The 13,047-nt window shown below is 34.2% G+C and overlaps 2 long non-coding RNA genes across 2 annotated transcripts in view; both read left to right on the forward strand.

Moving 5' to 3' along the window:
• The window catches only part of LOC105730571 (uncharacterized), a 303,311-nt gene extending 301,033 nt beyond the window's left edge, over positions 1-2,278 (forward strand). Inside the window, exon 5 of the long non-coding RNA XR_001110508.1 lies at positions 2,240-2,278. This is a non-coding gene — a long non-coding RNA (uncharacterized LOC105730571). The remainder of the gene's footprint in view (positions 1-2,239) is intronic.
• Positions 2,279-8,170: 5,892 nt separating this feature from the next.
• LOC135268353 (uncharacterized) overlaps positions 8,171-13,047 on the forward strand; it is a 240,821-nt gene continuing 235,944 nt past the window's right edge. The window contains exon 1 of the long non-coding RNA XR_010336699.1: positions 8,171-8,266. This is a non-coding gene — a long non-coding RNA (uncharacterized LOC135268353). The remainder of the gene's footprint in view (positions 8,267-13,047) is intronic.

The raw sequence follows: 13,047 nt of genomic DNA on the forward strand, positions 1-13,047 counted from the left end.
AGAGAATTAGCTCAGCTAGCATTCAGCTTAAAGCAGAAGAAATTGGAATGCTTTCTCATTCTGTTTCCTATCTAAGCATATTGAACAATTATCTCTTGTCCAATCCCAAAACTTGGGACTCATGTTTTACTAGGTTCATGCTTTAAAAGTAATGGCTAAACAGCAATTATGTTTGCATCAACATAATACATCTCCTTTCTTACCCTAATGCTCATAGCATCACTAGGAGATACTCACTTTGTCTTCCAGAGCTCTGTGTTACCCAATTCAATGAACACTAGCCACATGTGGCTACTGAGCTCTTACAGTGTGGCTGATGTGACCGAGGAACTGAAATATAATTACTTTACTTTAAATTTAAATTATAAGCAAATACTCAGCTAACTATTAGAAAACTTTAAAGTATGTTCAGAACAAATTGAGTTTGTAAATCTACTTTTCGCCTATAAATTTTAGGAGATTTAAATTGAAATGAGCTTTTAGATCAGGATAGAGGTAAATCGAAAGTAATTCTGAAGATATGTGGTATAAGAATTGAAATGTGTTCTAAGTGTAAAATACACACTAAATTTTGACTACTGTGTATAAAAATGTAAGATACCTGACACTTTTTAAAATTTTGTGCATATTGAAATGGCAATATTTTAGATATATTTGATTAAATTACATATTTTATTAAAATTTTCTTCATCTGTTCTTTTACCATTTTTTAATGTTACTAGATTATTTGTATGGTTTCCCTCATGTTTCTACTACATAGGTGTCTATACAGTGGACATATTTGTGGATGAATATCTGTTCATCTGTAGAGTCTAGATTAACCTCATTTCCCTCTACCATTCTGCAGAATAGGGCGAGAAAAAAATAGTCTGTGGGCTATCCAGGTTACATGGATTACATGTAATTGATTTAAAGAATGATAATAGAAGCAAACCAAAATTAGTTTTTATTCAATAAAGCATCTGTTTTTATGCTAGATTTTATGGAATTTGTCCACTTGGAACCTTTAATGTGGTTGAAATCACTTGTCTCATCTTGATAAGTCTTTCTCATGCTGTGCTGAGATAGATCAAAAGCAATTCACACGTGGCAATATATCAGCATGCTAAGTGGGCTTTCTCTGCTTTTAAAATGAAAATTAAAGTTGATAATATGGGTTTTGGATTCACATTTAGGCAGATTACTGAGCATTACTAGCTCTGCCAGCTACTGGGTGTGACAGGATAACTCTTAATTCGTTTAGTAGTCTCAGCTATTTTCTTTCTTCTTCTTCCCTTTTTATCTCTTGTTTTCTTGGTAAAATGAAGATATTTTCTACTTCTCAGAATTTTGATAAAGATTAAATAAAATAGCATATACAAAATTCCTAAAAAGTATACATACTTGATAAATGAATGTTTCTTTCCTTCCCCTGATATTTTGGAAACAGTTATATTGAATAATTGTTAATTAAAAGTACATTTGCATTGTATGCTGAAGATATGTTTCTTTTTTAAAGTTGATGCTGGACACTTTCAATCTGACAGTAGCAACTTTGATTATTACGATATGTTAATCAGCTTGCTTGAATGTACAATGTATACATAGATCAAAAAAATCACATTGTATTCATCAATATATACAATTATTATATGTCATATAAAATATATTAATAAAATATAATAATTATTAAAACTAAGGTAAAAATTCCGGGACTATTATTTCAGTTACGAGTATTGACACAAAAAAATAAAAATTTTTGCTTGATATTCTTTATTCATATTGAGAGATGATTTGCTCAATATTCACTAAAATAAAAATACTGTATAATTATAATATTCAAATTAATAGTAGAATGAATCTGCCTTTTATATTTTTCAACCCAAAAAAGATAATGAATCTCAATTTTAATATGTAGATTTTCTGAAAAATAGCTCAGAAATTATCTTCACTTTCATTTCAATTATTTGAGCTTCAACAACTGAAATACATGCAAAGCCTCTATTATGGTTGAGTAAGTTAATGATTTGCTGCCAACAAAATAGGATTTTTCATGTATGGTGAACAATATATCTGTGGCAGCTCAGATAATCCAATAAGGGCTACCAGATTGCAACATTGACAGTATACCAAGATTTAAAATTAGAATTGAGACAAACTAGTTTGTCAGTCATTAAATATCTTTAACCAAGGATTGATGGAAAATAAGGAGGAACAAATATAACCCCAATTGATGAAACTGCTATTTGTTCTTTTACAGTTCTTCCTCATTGGATGTCCTATCTTTATAGTGACGGGGATCCAAAGGACCATAAAATTATTTTATGTAAGTTTAAAAATGAACTTCATATCCATAAATTTGTATAAATGTAAGTGTTGGTTTTAATTTTAACAGATATTTTTGCACATAGTATAGTAGAATTGACTTTTTTCACTTTTGTCTTTTGAAAAAAATAGAATTCTTTTCTTCTATAGAAATAATGCCATTGTATGATTAGTTTCTTGAGTAAAATTAGCCTGTCTTCTTACAAATAACTCCTGCAATAATTTCTTATAAAATTTAAATTACTTTAAAAGTTACTTAATGAAAGAAATGGGATTTGTGAAAACATTTTAAAGCATTTTGAAGATTATTCTGTAAGACGTTGTCTTCATTTTGCATAAATTCCAGATTACTTTCAGAAAGAAACATATTATTCTCTCAACTACACTTTACTTGCAGTCTATAGTTACACACAAATCTATCCTTCACCTCCGTGCATGCCAGTTTTAGCATCCCAAAAAAATAGTTATATTTAAAAAGTGAAGTGCATATCAATGCTTTGGAGATTAAGTTCTTTTCATGGAAACAATGACCTCTAAGTTACGAGATTAGCTTGCCAACATCTATCTAGCCAACCCTACACAGCAAGAAGATAAACTCATGAGGCTATCGGACCTTCTCCAAAAGCAGAATTACAGAATGACGGAATGTATGGCAAGGGAGATTGTTTGGGTAACAAGTGGCACAGGTGATGGGATGTAAGTCAGATTAGGTAGTGACGGCTAAAAGTTACCAAAATTTACTGTCTCCTGGAACTACTTATTAGAGATATAAGTATTTTATGTGTATTAAATATTTGATCATTACAAAATTCCTATGAAGTAGACAGCATTATCGTGTCTATTTACCAAAGGAAGAAATAGAGTAGTTAAATAACTTTTCCAAGATCACACTTCTGTAAAGTGATGGAACTAGAATTCAAACTGTGAGAATCTGGTGCAAAACTTCATGCTGTTAGCCACAACATGCCTAATAATGCCTCTTTGCATTATGGCAGGCACCATGCTCACATTTTCTTCTGTCCCTCATTCCCTTAGGGTCAAAAGCATGATGATTTGCAACATATCTGTAGTTTTCCAAGAGGTCAGCAACTCCCTACTTGTCCTCCAAACTTAGAGCAGGTTTTCTTCACACAGGAATGGGGAACAAATTCTTTTCATGCCAATTTCTGTGTAGCTCAGCTGTTAAAGTCAACTGATATATATCAGTTATATATCAACTGTTAAAGTCAACTGATATATAGATGTACCTATATATATATCTTAACATATATACACACATATAACTTGCATTTATACATGTGTACATATATATACATATCTCTATATATGAAAAGTCAGTAAAAATAGCCAATATTACTTGGTGTTTACTGTTTACTATGGGTAAGACATCTGATTTAAGAGGATAACCTCATTTAACCCTCCTAATCAGCCTGGTCAAAACAATTTCATAAATATCTGTGTCTTGTATTGGGTTATTCTTCCAATCACTTTAATCAATTACAAGTCTTTGCAATCTGAAAGGTGCTGTTTCAGATTTTTAAAGTCAGGATTATATGTTGTATGTGACATAGTTCCTGCCTTCAAGGAGCCTACACTGTAGTTGTAAACATAAAACTTAAAAACAAATATTTATTGAGTAGAAGATAAGTTTTATAAGGATATATGCACATTATATGTTATAAGATTTTTATTAAATGGAGGCATTATTTTCATTTAGAAATACAAAGTAAAGAATCATAGAGATGGTGGAATTTGTCCTGACCCGTAATTAATTTTGAAAAGGATTTGAGAGACTGTGTAGTATCCAAGATCAGTTTTAGAAATGTACTCTAATTAATTTGAGCAGGAGAGAAACTTGTTGAAATGTGTTAATATTAAGGAGCTCACGGCATTTCTGGGAGGACTAGGGAATCATCCCCAAGACAGTACAGACAGACGTAAGACTCCAAATCATGCTTTGAGCATAAGCCTCTGTTTATGCCACTATACTGCTCTCACCACAATGTTGGGAATGTTTTCTTGCTGCAACTATCTGTGATGCCAGAAAAAATTCTTCTTGGTTCATCCTTTTTGGATTGTTATCCACAGATGAAAAGGGTGGAGATTATTATGAGTGTCTATATTCCTGCTGCAAAGGAGAAAAGTATATGGTATCTTTCTTTTATGGAATAGGAAGAAAACTGAGCCTCTTGTAAAGATTCCTGGGAGTTTGGATGCTTAATGATCCAGAGGGGACACATTCAATAGAGGTGAAAGGCATGTGGAAGAGCATTTCCTGAAAAGTGAAAAGCATTAGAGAAAGAATCCAGATAAAGATGCATGCTTCATGATCAGATAAATGAACATCACGTGGTGTTTCTAGAGCTCAAGGGTGTGGAAGCGCTGGTGGGACAATGAGAAACCAGGAAAGAAGACTAGATTCTCACTAGGTCTGATTCTATACCATGCTAAATATCAAGTTAAGGACTTCATGATGTTTTTTGTTCTGTTAGTAATGTAAAGCCATTGAAGTAGCTTTAGTGCAAGGAAGTCATTAAACACACAAGTATTGTTGCTCTTTTAGCAATAGACTTTGCTCCAATTTATTTGATACTTGATTTTTCTTGAAAGTAATTTTTCATTAGAATTTGCTTTGTAAAATGCTTTATTCTTTGAGTTTCTAACAAGATAATACAAATATTTCATATTCTACCAATATGATTTTAATTTTGAATAATACATGAGAGAAAATATGATACAAAAGTTAAACATTTTCATATCCCATGAGTCATGTGATGTTAAAGTCCTCGTGGTAAGTGACATTTCAGAGAGTTTGGCTGGTCTGAATATTAGCATATTCCCCTAAAAGAAGTAACAACCGCTGTAAGATGCATAGTATTCATGGTTTTACTGGTCTCTGGCAAAGAAGCTTGGCCATTTTTTGTTTTTTCTTTTTTCTTTGTTCCCCTCATCGCTTTAATGTGATATTGTACTCTCCTGCTAAACTGTAGTTTATTTTTCATAAAAAAATCTGTTCTTGATTGTTTACTTGTATTAATTTCTTTAAAAATGATTTTGGAGTGAGATCTTCACTGGAAGGCATACCTTAGATTAGTAAAAAAGAAATGAGAGAGCACCATAAGAATGGAGAAAGAAGAAACATGAAAAGCCTAGTTTATCTGACTAAGCTTCCCATTGACTCCACTTTCTTGAACTTAAAGCAAAAAGAGAATTGCAGGAAGAGACACAAAAACTAGGAGGGTCATAGTTTTTAAGAGACTTTTTTTTCAAATACTAACTTTCAATAAAATTTTCACTTGTGTAACTTCATGTGGGGCATATTGAGTGATATGAAGGATAATCTCATCCTCATTTAAATGCAGAAGCAAATTTCACAGAGCTAAACTATTAAAATTAGGTTTACTGTGGTATCTAGAATCAACAACTTCTAGTCACTAAAAACAAGATTAGTTGTGGTAAGATCATACATGTATCATGATGAAATTTTTAAATATTTGTATAGAAAAAGCAAATATGAGAGAAAATGTGTTGTAGAATGTCCACTATAGGCAAGATTTGAGATTTTTCATATATCTCATTTATTCCTTTCTTATGTTAGTAGTTACATAGTTATACTATAATGAAGAATTTTGACTAATAAGAAAACCATCATTCATTAATACATGATAGTTATTCTGTTGATCATGGAAGAAGAAAAAAATGTTTTTATTGTAGAAAAAAGATAATTTTAAAACTATATCTCAGAATTTTTTCTGCATTATTTCCTATCCCCTCAACAAAATTATGATTCATTTTGATTCCTTAGCACATGTAGCAGGCATTTGTTTGCTAAATAAATGACTGCATCTTAATGGTCTTTAAAACATGCTTTTAAGTTTAGGTATGAGATACATTTTCTCTTCTCATTGCTTCATCAGAACTAACAAAGTTTTAAAGTTTCTATAAAACAAAGTTCTAAATGTGTTTTCCTGAAATTATCAATATGATCCTTTCACATTGACCATAACTGCCTCATTTGATTTCCCTAGTCAAATTGAATATATTTTAAGTTGCTAGATTATAGAGTTCCTCAAGTACTATTACATTTTACTATATTGTGATAAAATAAGCAAAGATAAACATGCAAGTAGTAACTTGGCTCTGGGTGTGTGTGTGTGTGTGTGTGTGTGTGTGTGTGTGTGTCTAAGAGAAATGTCCTTATAAAGACTTAGATGAATAGCACATGTCACAAGTCATATGTCTGTATTAAATGTTTAGTCCCAAATGAAAGTTTATATCATTACATGCAGGTATTTTACTTATAACAAACCTTAAATTTAATTATATTAGTCTTGCATTAGTCTTCTTCTCCTTTGGGTATTTTTATCTAAGTGACTTATTTCACTAACTTAAACCCAGAGCAATTTTTTTATAAAGCACTTAATTATCAGAACAAAAGTGGCTGTTACGGTTTAGGGATTTATTGTCTTGGGAAGCTGAGCAAATACACTAGATTTTAATGACATTGCAGAAAGAATTCTTAATATCAGCTGAAGCTCTTGATTTCCATATTTTTAAAGCGCATTGCACTATTAAATTTAAATTGTTTTAAATAAGTGCAAATAAATATACATTTCAATTGTAAAAGGCGTGTGTGTGTGTGTGTGTGTGTGTGTGTGTGTGTATAAAATCTCACCACATTGAAACCTGGTTAAGAAATAAAGCCTGTGTTGTTTACCACCCCTTAAGTACTAAGGACTATCTTACACATAAAAGCCTCTCAGAGTTTGTACATTTACTAGAGCCTAAGGCCCTTCAGTGACACATGCTTTGAATATGCAACTAATTCAGCCCATCCCAGTAAAACAGAATCATTTTAATCATTTTACGTGTTCACTTGGACTGACAATCATGAGGATCACCAAAGGTTGGAACCTAAGAAATGTTACCAGCAGTTTATTTTCATGTTTGCTGTATCACCCTAAATATTCTTTCTTTTATACTGCAAATTTGTTATTTCAGAATTATTAGTCATTTGTGTGTGTATGATTACATAAAATACATATATAAGTATTATATATAACATACATAATATATAAATATGTATTATATATGTATCTCTAACAATATATATACATATGTATATATAATACATATAAATACAGCATGAGATATAATTTATTATATACATATCATAAGATTAACATATAATTAATATATAGTATACATAAATATATTAAATAATATGTGTATTATACATGTATTATATATACATATGTATATGTATCATATATATACGTGTGATCCCAAGATAAAATTAGAATCCCAGAATAAAATTGGTGATTACAACAGATAACAGATGGGAACTTGTATAGTCTCTGTAGGCATACTCCAGTGCTGCCTCCACCCAAAGAGTTAATTTTAGCAAGAGCTTGAGGTTTCAGCAACCAGGATTCAGGAAAAGGAGCTGAAGGCATTCCAAGCAGGAATTTTGTTATGTGGCAAGAAGCTCTACTATCCAGTTAGTGATGAGAAGGTGATAAGAAATAAATATCTATTAGGGAATGTCCAGGAGCAGGTTGAAAGGGACAAAAATTAACCCAGGATTAGTCTAGTGTCAGGACCATGTGGTCAGAGGGAATAACATTAAGAAATGTGACTTCTGAAGTCAGAAGTGAAGGTTCTACAAAGGCTAATAGGCAAGATAGACAGATTAGGGCTTTGAAGATGCGGCTCTCCAAGCCTGTCTTCCCTGCTCTCAAAGTGGCCTGACTCGAAAGGCCCTAATCAGAAGATCCATGCCAGGCACCTGGGAAGCAGACAATTTATGAGGGAAGACTGCAATGTTAAAACATTCTGTTCTTTGAATTCCCTCTTAGGGCATGACTGCTGGTTGCTTCATTGATGGTAGAGATGGAGTTGTTTTCAGCATCAAGGCTTCCTCTACTTTCAAGTGATCATCAGCTTAACAGTGTTCCTTGAGGTAGGCATCATCTTTCCCAAAAATAAAATAAAAGAGTTTAAACTGTGTTTCAGATGAACGTTTATTTTAATAGCTTGCAATTATTCAGTAACATAGAATATTATAAATTTCAGGAACATGAAATATTTTCTCACTGAAATTGCTATCAGTGTAATAATTTGGACCTATAGATCTTCCTAGAAATTGTATGCCTGGCTTACCTGTAATTACTTCTGGGGTACCTTGGAAGCATTTCATAGTCTTATCAACAATCTTACCGGCTATGTCAACTGTGCCACATGTACTGAATTCTTCTGCAAGCACAGCTTCCACTGATGTAATGATCAGCATGATTGAGCTGCTCTGCCTACCATGGTGGGCAGCCCAGCTAAAGCCTAGAGAAATATGGTTGGGAAGAGCAGTGCAGTGAGTCGAGAGGAGGCTACATGAGGATTTCCTGGAACTACATTATGAGATAATGCCACATCACCACTCTCAGCCACCACTGAACCTGTAACAGAGACTGTTACATGCTCTTTTTCTTGTACCAAATGAAAGACTGTTTTATAGACCTTGTATCTCTTAAAAATTTTATGTGAAGAAGTTCCTTCCTTAAAAAATAATTCTTAAGGCCGGGCGCGGTGGCTCATGCCTGTAATCCCAGCACTTTGGGAGGCCGAGGCGAGTGGATCACGAGGTCAAGAGATCGAGACCATCCTGGTCAACATGGTGAAACCCCGTCTCTACTAAAAATACAAAAAATTAGCTGGGCATGGTGGCGCATGCCTGTAATCCCAGCTACTCAAGAGGCTGAGGCAGGAGAATTGCCTGAACCGAGGAGGCGGAGGTTGCGGTGAGCCGAGATCGCGCCATTGCACTCCAGCCTGGGTAACAAGAGCGAAACTCCATCTCAAAAAAAAAAAAATTCTTATTTTCCAGATGACTTACTAACTGTCACATAGCTTGGAAGTGAAAGAGCTGTGATTGAAAAGCAGCCACCTGACTAAACTGCTTTTATGTTTGACCCATACACTGTTTTGTTCTAGATAATCTGTTACCAAATCAAGCTTCTCTGTGAAATATCTCTTCTTTTATAATGACTTATTTCAGTCTATCAGGAAAACAGATTCTTGGTAAACCAGACCTACCTAAGAATATCTAGAAATATCAAGACAGGCTTTAATTTCAGTAATTCTCATAGACTGAAAATACTTGTCTTCACACTATTTTTGGCCTCTGCCTACTGGGCTTATATGTAAAAGCGAATCAGTCTTTCTGTTCCTTTGTTATCAGACTTGGCCATGCAATAAGCTTTAGCCAATAAAATTTAAGAGGAATTAGTATGTGCCGTTTTGGCACAGAAGTTCGAAAAGTCCACTTTCTTTCTCCCTCTGCTTCAAGAACGTCATGTTTATATACGAGCAGTTTATTCATATTTAATCCCAGAATGAAAAATATATGCAACTGAGCTAACAATGGCCAGAAAAAGACAGGAGTGAGAAAAAGAAACTGCTTTTATAAAGCATTGAAACTTCGGGATTGTTTATTTTCAGGCATAATTTAGCCTAAACTGGCTGACTGAAGAGTCAGCATAATATAAGCACAGGCTTAGATTCCTGTAAAAGTCAGCTGCCGCTTCCATTTCCTTTAGGTCAGATAAAGTAGTACTCCCATGCAACAGGGACTGAAGCAATCCTTTCCTCTAGGAAAGTATGGCTACTCAGGTAGACTTAATGGGAAATAGCAAGTGATTATTTTGTGATACAGTGATGCAGAGGAAGAAGGCAAAGATGTTTTCTGTGCTTGCATGACTCCAGGATGGTTTTATTGCTAGTTTGCCTCCCTCTCCTTCTGATCTTTCTTGGTCATACCTACCACAGTTGGATCTTCATTGATGTTAACTTATCTTTGACGGTGTCAGGGTAAGCTGATGAATCTGATCATGAAATGTGTAAGAACTGGATATGAGCCCTGGGTCTGAAAATTGCTAGTGTTATAACCTTAAGAATGTTAATGTTCACTGGGGGGCAGAGAATGGAGTGAGCCAAGATCATGCCATTGCACTCCATCCTGGGCAACAAGAGTGAAACTCCATCTCAACAACAACAACAACAAAAGAATGTTAATGTTCATATTCTCAAGTTTCTCCACCTGGACTATCGGAATAATCATTATCTTTGTCTTCATTTCAGTTCCCTCCCTCCCAAATTCCTCTTCCTCTCCTGGCAAACTTGTCTTTATAAAATGCGTCTATGCTTATATCACTTGCTTGCTTATCATGCTTCAATAAGTCCTCATTGCCCACAAGACTAAGTCTGAATTCTTCGACGAGGCATGAAAAACCGCCAGGGACTGACCCCTATTTACTCCCAGTTTCATCTCTTGATGCTTCTTACCTTAACTTTGTGCTAACAATATTGAGCTACCTGCTTTTCCCCAGGTGAAATCATGGCACAATGTCATCTACCTTCAAATTTCTACATGCTATTTTTTCTCACTTACCTGCACTTCCATTGGAAGTCCCTGCCTTCCTGCCCTTCAGGTTCATGATCTCAGCTAAAACTGCTTCAGCTATGAGAAAAATTTTCTCTTGCTGCTTGCTAATATATACAGGATTGTGTTTTCTTAAATATGTGAAAAAATTTAGACAATAAGATTAGGTACGGGTTGGAGATGGACTTTGCACAGTGGAAAGAGGCAGCCTATATTTGTCTTTCCAGAAAAAATAAATGGTCCCTAGTGTTCTACAATTAGTAAAATTTACTTCTTTAATTAACTGTCTTGTGGTGAATATTTCTATCAAAGCCCTTAAAAGGAAGTGTGACTGGTTCTCTAAATAAAAAAAAATGAACGTGGGATGAAGGCATTCATAATATCACCTAAACACACATTATGTTGTTTTGCGATTATTGGTTTACAGGTCTTCCCTTCTTATAGGCTATGGCTTTAAATAATATTAAATAGCATCTTTATATTTTTGGAACCCTACTGTCTAGCTCATTGTAGGTCCTTTATAAATACTTTATTTTAACTTATCTCCAGAATAGAGTCAGATTCATATTTGACTAATATTCACTAAATGCTGTTTAATAGGATCATTATAATAGGCACTTTGACATATTATTTTACAAAATCTGTAAGTCATATTACATGATTTTCATTTTATAGTTAAAGGAACTGAGATTCCTAGAGTAGAAGTTATACAATGTCACATAATATAAACAGAGCAAGAATTTGAATCCAGATCTCCCTGAGTGGATGTACTATTTTTTTTTTACTATATTAATAGATGTTTTATTATTGAACAATATACTGAAATAAATATCCTATGAGCTTACTTCTAAAAGGAAGAAAAATTAACAGTTAAAATTATTCTTCAAGTTTTCCTAACAAAGTTGAAACACTGGATATTCAAGTGAATATTCAAATTATATATTCAGAGAAATCTCAAAAATTAAAACAATTTTAGAAAATATTACTTGAATACTTCCAAATTCCCTGGCTGAGCCCAAGTAGAAGGTAGGAACAGAGGATCATACTTTTGTGGCTTGACTCCTGCCTACACCACCATGCAAAGAATTCTCCCTGCAGCTGCAGCTCAGTTGGAGCTCTTCAGCCTTCATTTTCACCTTGAAACAGCACTCAGGCATATATATGCTGGAAATCTAGAATGCTCAAAAAGATATGTTTTTCCCATTGCTCTCTATCAGCCTTTATGCTTTCTGTGTACTTAGGATGTAACCTTCTAAATGGGGACCTAGAGATATTCATGGGTGATCACTATCCTTCGCTGTATGGAGAATAATCCCAAGCACCCCTGTGAGGCCTCCTCCATGCTGACACGTGTCCTGCCAGAGGCCCAAGAGCTGAAGGACGCTCAACAAACTGTCAGCAGCAGTCAGTTGCTTGGGTCATGGACTCCAACACAGCCAGTAGGGCTTGAGAGTCAATACAGCAGAGACTGGGGATGTGGAAGAAAGAGAACAGCTTTGGGAGTGATAAATACAGCTTTTACGCTATCAATTTGCTTTGTGGCCATGACAAAGTGACCTGGAGGAATCTTTCCTAAACCAGACCGAGGCACAGTGAACTTGGAGTCCCCTAGGCAGAGGTTCGTCGAGATGCAAGCAGCCCACGTGAGACAATATGAACACCAGTTATATTCCCAGAATTGATTGTTATGTTCTCTTTTGATTAAATGCACACTAGGGAGAAGGTCCACCACAGGGAATATTTTTTAAGTGGCCTTTTTCTAGAGACAGTGATTTAGCTTTGAAGGAATAGTATGGAAAGAACAAAAATGTTGAAACTCACCTTCAAAACAAAAAACAAAAAAATCAAAAAGCCAAAAACAAAAAACCTAAGGATAGAAGTTTAACGTTTAGTAGCTCTTAGGAAATCAAGAACTATGAACCAGGCACTATGACAATATGAAAATAAAAGTCTTCATAAATTTCATAGACTGCCTATGTTTATTCATTTTGTTATCACCTTTCTTTTTACCTCTCTAATAATTCACAGTTAAACCCTTAAAATGAAAAGAATGTGTTCCCTTACTTAGGGAACAATAGGAAAGAAGGGGGTCAGAGATACTACATATTACTATTTCAACACAGTGAGACTTGGAAGAAAAAGATCTTTTGTAATTGAGACATTTACATAGAAAAGGAGAGAGGGAGATGAGTCCCCAATTCCCATGGAATATTAGAAAAAAAAAATAGAAAAGTAACCAAGGAATAACAAGGCCCAAGTGAGATAACTAGGATTTTAGAAATCACTTACCATTTTATCTAGAGTGTTCT

Source organism: Aotus nancymaae, unplaced genomic scaffold, assembly GCF_030222135.1.
Source record: "Aotus nancymaae isolate 86718 unplaced genomic scaffold, 86718_ANA_hifiasm-v0.15.2.pri h1tg000040l, whole genome shotgun sequence".
Classification (NCBI taxonomy): Eukaryota; Metazoa; Chordata; class Mammalia; order Primates; family Aotidae; genus Aotus; species Aotus nancymaae.